This window comes from Erinaceus europaeus, chromosome 7 (genome assembly GCF_950295315.1).
Source record: "Erinaceus europaeus chromosome 7, mEriEur2.1, whole genome shotgun sequence".
Lineage (NCBI taxonomy): Eukaryota > Metazoa > Chordata > Mammalia > Eulipotyphla > Erinaceidae > Erinaceus > Erinaceus europaeus.
Window position 1 is genome coordinate 94,779,037 of NC_080168.1, and position 9,504 is coordinate 94,788,540.

The following is a 9,504-nucleotide window of genomic DNA, read 5'->3' on the forward strand; positions in this document are numbered from 1 at the left end:
CAGAAATGGTGGCAACTGTTCTAGAAAATTTTCCATAGAAAAGGCTTGTGAAGGGGGCAGGCAGTAGTGCACTGGGTTAAGTACACACAGTCTGAAGCACAAGCACCCGCTCAAGGATCCTGGTCATTTCACAAGCAGTGAAGCTGGTCTGCAGGTATCTATTTTTCTCACTCCCTCTCTATCTTTCTCTTCTCAATTTCTCTGTCCTATCCAACAAAAAAAAAAGGGGGGAATGGCCTCCAGGAGCAGTGGATTCATAGTGCAGGCACTAAGTCCCAGTGATAACCCAGAGGAAAGGAAGAGAGAGAAGGCCTGTGAAAGGTTAATTTTTGTGTGTGTGCTGGTGTAACTGGGGGCCACAGGGATACATCTCCTCACTCGTCTGACCTGTCCGAATTCCCACAGCCTCCCCTTCCGTGCCAGTCCCCTGGGAACAGGAGAATGCCCAAGTCCCCTCCTGTCTCTCTTGCCTCCTGCCCCTCATCCCTAGATGATCCCAAGAACATAGGCAGGCCTTCACAGTAGGACTAGGACTCAGGCTCTGTGAAGTCTTAGGCTGAAACAATATGGTGCTAGCCAGGAGGTTGGAAGGCTCCTGTGATACCAGATGTGACCACCATATTCTCTGGACTATGGGGACATCAGGGGTCCCAGAAGAGGGGCCAAGGAAGCTGGAACAATACAAGAGCAACAAAAGGGAAAAATAGCCTCCAGGAGCAGTGGATTCGTAGTGCAGGCACTGAGACCCAGAAATAACCCTGGAAGAAAAAAAAAAAAACATGAAACCCAACATAATCTAAACATCACAGCTAATGTTCATTGAGCATTTATCTACAACGGCCCTGTGATACGTACCTTATATGGTTTATATGTGACAGCCCGGTAATGAAGGTGCTACTGTTTTTCTAGTTCTTCCAAACTAGGACATTGAGGCATTGAGGCTTAACAACTTGCCTTATGTCATCAGAAGCTTTAAAAAAGGGAGTTGGGGGAGTCGGTTGGTAGCACAGCAGGCTAAGCGCAAGTGGAGCAAAGCACAAGGACTGGAGGAAGGATCCCGGTTTGAGCCCCCAGCTCCCCACCTGCAGGGGAGTCACTTCACAGGCGGTGAAGCAGGTCTGCAGGTGTCTGTCTGTCTTTCTCTCCCCCTCTCTGTCTTCCCCTTCTCTCTCTACTTCTCTCTGTCCTATCCAACAATGACAACAACTACAACAATAACTACCACAACAATAAAAAAAAAACAAGGGGAACAAAAAGGAAAATAAACAAATATAAAAAAGGGAGTTGGGCGGTAGCTGGTTCTCCCCCTTCTCTCTCCACTTCTCTCTGTCCTATCCAACAATGATGACAACAATAATTACTACAACAATAAAAAACAAGGGCAACAAAAGGGAATAAATAAATAAATATTAAAAAATAAAGAAGCAGAAACATTTTTTAAATGCAGAACATAAGTGGCAGGAAATGGTTCAATGATAAGCACAGAACTTGCATGTGTGAGGTCCTGAGCTCCAGCCCTAGTGCTGCATATGCCAGAATGGGGCTCTGGTTCTCTCTCTCTCACACACACACACATACACACACACATCAAATACTTAACATATTTTAAAATTCAGGATAATGACAACTTAACTTAAACATTTATTCCCACTTTTCAAAAGTGGGTTGGCAGTGGTGGGTGAGAAAGGATTGCTTTGACAAAACTACATTCTCTTCCACTATTATCCAGTAACTGTGCTCCTTGGTTCACTCTAAGGAGTGGAAAACATACATTCACCCATATATTTATGACATTCAAAAACAACTAGAAAAAAAAAATGGTGGGGGCCAGGCGGTAGCCCAACAGGTTAAGCGCACATGGCGCCAAGCGCAAAAACCGGCATAAGAATCCCATCTTCCCCTCTCTGTCTTCCCCATCTCTCTTGATTTCTCTGCCCTGTCCAACATCAACAAAAAGGACAACAAAATGGGAAAAATGGCCTCCAGGAGCAATGGATTCACAGTGCAGGCACCGAGCCCCAGCTTCTTCTTCTAGCGTTTGCCCTTCTTCCATAGCCAGTCAACAGCGTCAGGTTGAAAGCTGTCAGGAGCTGCTTGTTGCTGGCTTTGAAAGTGACTGGGATCCATGTGGATTCAGTCGGCTAGGAAGGATCGTCAGTTTACCCAATGAATGGGTACTCATGGGATGCACCATGAGAAGGTCGACCCAATGCATCCCAGAGCCCCAGCAATAACCCTGGAAGCAAAAAAAAAAAAAAAGGTACTGCTCAGTTCTGGCTTATGGTACTGGAGATTAAATCTGGAACATTTGACAGTCTTTTTGCATACCCACTGGGCTATTTTCCCATCCTCCAAGATCTACTTTTAAAACAAAATTTACTAATTTTTTAAAATTAATTTATTCTTTTTGTTGCCCTTGTTTTTTTTATTGTTGTAGTTATTATTGATGTCATTGTTGTTGGATAGGACAGAGAGAAATGGAGGGAGGAGGGGAAGACAGAGAGGGGGAGAGAAAGACAGACAGACACCTGCAGACCTGCTTCACCGCCTGTGAAGCGACTCCCCTGCAGGTGGGGAGCCGGGGGCTCGAACCGGGATCCTTCCGCTGGTCCTTGTGCTTAGCGCCACCTGCGCTTAACACGCTGCGCTACTGCCCGACTCCCAAAATTTACTAAATTTTTAAAAAATATTTATGTATTCCCTTTTGTTGCCCTTGTTTTATTGTTATAGTTGTTATTGTTGTTGGATAGGACAGAGAGAAATGGAGAGAGGAGGGGAAGACAGAGAGGGGGAGAGAAAGACACCTGTAAACTGATACATATTTCTTTAAAACCTTCACAAGAAGTCGACTGTTTTCTTTAGTAGGCTAACTTTTTAAACATTCCACAAGCGGAAGTGCCGGCGGGCACTTTTTTTATAAGCTTTGTGGCTTGATTTCTTTTATTTTCTTTTTTTTACATTTAATTGCAGTTTTATTTTTTATACTTATTTATTTATTCCCTTTTGTTGCTCTTGTTATTTTATTGTTGTAGTTATTATTGTTGTTGTTATTGATGTTGTTGGATAGGACAGAGAGAGAAATGGAGAGAGGAGAGGAAGACAGAGAGGGGGAGAGAAAGACAGACATCTACAGACCTGCTTCACCGCCTGTGAAGCGACTCCCCTGCAGGTGGGGAGTCGGGAGCTCTAACTGGGATCTTCACGCTGGTCCTTGCGCTTTGCGCCACCTGCGCTTATCCCGCTGCACTACCGCCCAACTCCCTTAATTGCAGTTTTAAAGTGAATCGTATGAGAACCTCAGCATTGTGCACGATAAGAGAATGTGTCAGTATTTCAGGGTTCTACATTTTATCTGTAAAATGTGACTTTTTTAATCACAACAGAAGTAAAATGCTAAAAAAAAGATCGACACCTGCAGACCTGCTTCACCGCCTGTGAAGCGACCCCCCTGCAGGTGGGGAGCCGGGGGCTCAAACCAGGATCCTTATGCCAGTCCTTGCACTTTGTGCCACCTGCGCCTAACCTGCTGCACTACCTCCCCGCTCCCACTAATTTTTAACATGTCAGGCTTCAAATACAGGAAGATTGACTCTAGAGCACCCCTGGAAGCATTATGTTAGTCTATGCACCTCCCACCCCACCCCCCAACCACTGACTCCTATTGAAAAGGAAAACCCAACTTTCAATAGATGGAAAAAGGGCTAGGTAGTGGCGCACCTGGTTGGACGCAGACATTACAGTGCACAAGGACCCAGATTCAAGCCCCTGATCCCCACCTGCAGGGGGAAAGCTTCATGAGTGGTGAAACTGCTGCAGATGCTGCTCTCTCCCTGTCTGTCTTCCCCTTCCCTTTCAATTTCTGTCTTTATCTAAAATAAATACGTTTTTAATTTAAAAATAAATTAGAAAAACCACAGAAAAAAGCATATACATATAAAGTGAAACAAGAAAACTGCTGGGTTTTGGAATGTGTTTACAATCTAGTTACAGTCTTTCCTAATCCTTTCTAAAGACCAGGCAAGGATTTGAAGCTGATTAAGCAGACTACTACTTCACATGTCCCAGGTGATGAAAAGCACCTGATTTGTGGCCTATGGCCTGATGCCAATGTCCCTGGAACCCTCAGGACTGGAGAACAGCTGTGGTGATCTGGGGCACCCACTGGAGAGCTTTATCAGCTGCCTGTCCTCACACCTCTGGGAAGATTGTCCGATGGTATGGCTGTGCCTCCAGCTACCCTATTTTTAGAAAGAAAAAAAAAAGTTTCTTTCCAGGGCTGTGCTTCTGACCATGGCGGCAGTCAGTCCTGCCCCTAGGTGGAGCAGGTGGGTGCCAGGCCACTTCTACTTGCCCCCTGATTCAGGGCTCATTTCCCACAGGCTGTGGCCCAGCTCATCTGGAGCAGCACTTTCTGCGTTAGGAGAGGGGGTGGGACACATAAGACATTCTAAAGTATGCTCATGTTAACTGAGAGAAGCCAGAAGGAGAGGGACAAGTATCAGATGATCTCACTTAGCTGTTGCAGTAGCAAAGTCAAGGACTGGGGCATGGGGTGGGAGGGGGTGGGGTAAGAGGGGCACCTAATAATCCCATTGGCTGTGTGAGGAAACTGGGGAACAAAAAGGTCATGAGACTTGGATAAACTCTCAGGTAGAAGAATCAGGATTTGGTGGTTGGGGGTTGGGGGGTTGGAGCACCCAGTTAAGCACACATAGTACTGTGTGGAAGGATCTGAGTTCAAACCCCTGCTCCCCACCTACAGTAGGGACACTTCACAAGTAGTGAAGCAGGTGTACAGGTGTCTCTTTCACTCCCTCTCCTCTCTCAGTTTCTGTTTTATCAAATAAAATGGAGGGGGGGAAAGGGAAAAATGGCTACCAGGAGTGGTGGATTCATAGTGCCAGCCCTGAGCTCCAGCAATAACCCTAGAGAAAAAAAAAGAGAGAAAAAAAATCAGAATTTGGACCCAGGTTATCTTACTCTAAATCAAATGTTCTGTTCTGAATGCAGTGTCTCCTTTTGAAAGACATAATCCATTATTAAAAAAAAAAAAAAAAAAAGATGAGTAGGGCACCAAAGTAAAAATCTCTGGGTTGAGGGTGAGGGTGGATGTTTGGCTTCACTGGGGGGGGGGGGGAGAAGGATGGGATGGGACACAGTCTTTTGGTGGTGGGAATGGTGTTTATGTATACTCCTATTAACTTGTAGTCATATAAATCACTATTTAATTAATATGAGAGGGGAAACTTTGAATGTCTCAGACTTTTTAACGCACAAACCATAGGCCGAGTCTTTTAAATGTTGACTCTAAAAAGCTTAGACTAGGGGGTCAGCGGTGGCGCAGTGGGTTAAGCGCACGTGGTGCAAACCGCAAGGACCTGCGCGTAAGGTCCCGGTTAGAGCCCCTGGCTCCCCACCTGCAGGGGAGTCGCTTCACAGGCGGTGAAGCAGGTCTGCAGGTGTCTATCTATCTCTCCCGCTCTGTCTTCCCCTCCTCTCTCCATTTCTCTCTGTCCTATCCAACAACGAACAATATCAACAATGGTAATAATAATAACCACAATGAGGCTACAACAACAAGGGCAACGAAAGGGGGAAAAAATGGCCTCCAGGAGCGGTGGATTCGTGGTGCAGGCACGGAGCCCAGCAATAACCCTGGAGGAAAAAAAAAAAAAAAAGCTTAGACCAGGGAGAACAGAAGCAACCGGTGGCATTACTCTATAAGACACAGCCATATACAAATCATGTCAAAGGACATAAATTACGGTGATGTTGTATATGATACAGCAAATGCAGACAAAGGGATTTTCAAAGTTAACCCTGACACAATCATAAGCCAGAGCTGAGTAGCTCTCCAGTGGGAAGACTGGCACATCCGATGAAAAGGAAGGAAGGAAGGAAGGAAGTAGTTGTTCATAAAATTAAACAATTACTATATGATCCAACAATGTCATTTATGCATCTATAGTCAAAAGAAATGAAGATGGGGTCACGAGGTAGGTAGATGCGCCTGTTATACCACCAATTTATATGCCTGTGACCCCAGAGCTCCCAAAATTCAGTCCCTGACACTACCTTAAGCCAGAGCTGAGCAAATTCTTTGGAGCTCTCTTCCTTCCCCTCTCATAACAAATAAAAAAATCTTTAAAGAACTTTATTATTTACTTTTTTTAGAACTTTATTATTTTTTAATGAAAGAGAAAAACACAACAGCACTGCTCAGCTCTGGCCAATGATGGTGCTGGGGATTGAACCTTAAGAGCCTCAGGCATAAAAGTCCTTTTGTATAACCAGTATGCTGTCTCCCCAACCCAATTAAATCTTTTTTTTTTTTAAGAATTGAAAACGGGGGCTGGGTGGTAGTGCAGCAGGTTAAGTGCACATGGCGCAAAGCACAAGGACCAGCATAAGGATCCCAGTTCAAGCCCCCCGGCTCCCCACCTGCAGGGGGGTCATTTCGCAAGGGTGAGGCAGGTCTACAGGTGTCTATCTTCCTCTCCCCCTCTCTGTCTTCCCCTCCTCTCTCCATTTCTCTCTGGCCTATCCAACAACAACAGTAACAACAACAATAATAACAAAGGCAACAAAATAAGAAAAATGGCCTCCAGGAGTGTGTGGATTTGTAGTACAGGCACTGAGCCCCAGCAATAACTCTGGAGGCAAAAAAAAAAAAAAATTGAAAACAGGATTTCAAAGAAAGATTGAAACACCTATGTGCAGAGCATTATTCAAAACAGCCAGAAGGCAGAAGCTGCTCCAGTGTATATGAATGAACAAAATCTGTATGTAATTATTTTTATTATTCAACCTTGAGAGAAATTTTGACAGGGTAGTGTGGGTGAAAAATAAAACATTATACTAAATGGAGTAAGCCATATAACTGTATTTATATGAGGTATCTAGATTAGTCAAATTCATAAAAACACAAAGTGAAGCGGTAGTTGACAGGTACTAGAAGGAGGGGGGATGGGAAGTTGTTCAACATTTACAGAGTTTATCCTGCAAGATGAAAAATTCTGGGTATCAGTTGTACAACAATGTGAGTCTCCCTAACACTACATGGACTAGTGTCATGGTGAGTTAGCGTGTGGTGATTCTTCTAGGAAATCCCAGTGATGCTCAAGTGAGGTAAGACCCAAGCCAGGTCAACTGGGGCTGTTTCTCTGTATGGCTAAGCCTCACCTGGCTTCCAGGTTGGGAGCACGGAGACCTGATGCTGACAGGTCAGTGCTAACTAACATTTTCCTTCACTATCTACTCCCCCAGGTCCCCCCCCCCCCGCCATGTAGTAAAACAAAAATCATCTCCCCGGGGGGCTAGGTGGTGGCACACCTGGTTGAGTGCACATGCTACAATACACAAGGACCCAGATTTAAGCCCCCAGTTCCCACCTTCAGAGGGAAAGCTTCACAAGTGGTGAAGCAGTGCTGTATGTTTCTCTCTCTCTCTATCTCTATCTCCACAATTTTTGCAGTCGAGTTTCCCACATTTGGGGAAATCGCAGGGGTCAGCACAGCTGGAGTACAAAAGATAAGCCTTGCCCTGGGAAAACAACCTTCATGATCATACTTACCTGCCAGGTATTTTGTCTCTCTCGCTCTCTATCTGCCCCTTTCCTCTTGATTTCTCTCTGCCTCTACCCAAATAAATAAATAATTTTAAGAAAATCATCTCCTATGCAGGTATTCACTTTCTCACAATAAACTGGTTTTTACTGACCTTGAGTGGTCCTCTCGGATATGTTGATGAGATGCTAATATTAGAGCATACTTCACTAGGTATGCAAATTGTCTTATTAGGAAAATAATGATTTACAAGACACTTCTTGTCACATAAGTACAATTTATTTTTTTTTAATATTTTATTTATTTAGTTTCCTTTTTTTGTTGCCCTTGTTTTTTATCATGGTTGTGGTTATTATTATTGTTGCTATTGATGTTATTGTTGCCGGATAGAACAGAGAGAAATGGAGAGAGGAGGGGAAGACAGAGAGGGGGAGAAAAAGCGCTTGTGAAGCAACCGCCCTGCAGGCGGGGAGCTGGGGGCTCAAACTGGGATTCTTATGCCAGTCCTTGCGCTTGGTGCCATGTGTGTTTAACCTGCTAGGCTACAAGCCAACCCCCTAAGTATAATTTCTTATCTCCACGTGATAGGTGTCTGTACACCTCTCCCACCACCAACTTAACTCCTCCTCTGCTGTAGTGCACTAGGTCCCCAATACCCTATCAACCCTCTCACATCTGGTTAGAAAATAAAGAAATAGGGTGGCCGAGCATGGTGCACAAGGTGGAGTGCACATGTTGCAATGCTCACACCTTACTATGTACGAGGACCCAGGTCCACGCCTTTGACCACCACATGGAAGCAGCTGCGCGAGGAAAGCGTCATGACCGGTGAAGCAGTGCTGTGGTGTCTCTTCTCTCTGTGTCTCTCTCTCCTTCTCTCCTTCTTCATCTTTCACTGGCTGTCAGGGGGAGGTGGGGGGAAAGAGTCCATCAGAAACAATGGAATTGTGCAGGATGAAGCCTCAATGAAACGAAGGAAGAAAAGGAGGCAGAAAGGAGAAAGGGAGGGGAGATAGATGGAAGGAAGGCTAATGCATGCAAAGATTACTTAATAAATATTGTAATCACTTTAAAAATATATATATATATATACATAGAATTCATTCACAAATGAATTTAAAAACACACACACTATCCTGAGTACCTTAGCATATTAGTATACAGAGACTTCCTCTTTTATTTTTTTTCCAAGCCTGGACCTCTTGCATCCAAGTCCTATGAACTACCTACCATGGTACATTTCCCCAGCCCTACCACTTTACTTTTTAACAACTGCTCTATTCTTTAAGATAACGTAAGAAGTAAACTCAGAGTGGCCCAGGAAACAGCACGGTGGCTAGAGAGCTGGAACTTCAAGTATAAGGTCCTCAGTGTGATCCCCAGCATCACATGTGCCAGAGTGACATTCTGGTTCTCTCTCCCCATCTCGTTCTCATAAAAAGAAATCTGGGAGTTGGGCGGTAGCGCAAAGCGCAAGGACCGGCATACGGATCCCAGTTCAAATCCCCGGCTCCCCACCTGCAGGGGAATCACTTCACAGGCGGTGAAGCAGGTCTGCAGGTGTCTATCTTTCTCTCCCCTTCTGTCTTCCCCTCCTCTCTCCATTTCTCTCTGTCCTATCCAACAACGACGACATCAATAACAACAACAGTAATAACTACAACAATAAAACAACAAGGGCAATAAAAGGGAATAAATAAAGATTTAAAAAATAATAAATAAATCTTTAAAAATACATAAACCTCCTAGAGCTCCAGGACATAGCATAAATGAAGGTTATTCCTCACTATTTGAATCCAGCTGGCAGTGGGGAACATATGTGGGAGTGAGGAAGGTGTGAGAGCTGAGCGCTTATCAAGACCCTGCTAAGCAAAGCATGTGACTTCCACATACTTGGTAGCTTTAAAGGTCACCCTGGGTGTCACTACCCAGTCAGATG

General features: G+C 44.6%; 1 pseudogene; it reads right to left on the bottom strand.

The window, feature by feature from the left end:
- Nucleotides 1-7,455: 7,455 nt before the first annotated feature.
- LOC132539554 (U1 spliceosomal RNA) lies at nucleotides 7,456-7,588 on the bottom strand (annotated as a pseudogene).
- Nucleotides 7,589-9,504: the final 1,916 nt, after the last annotated feature.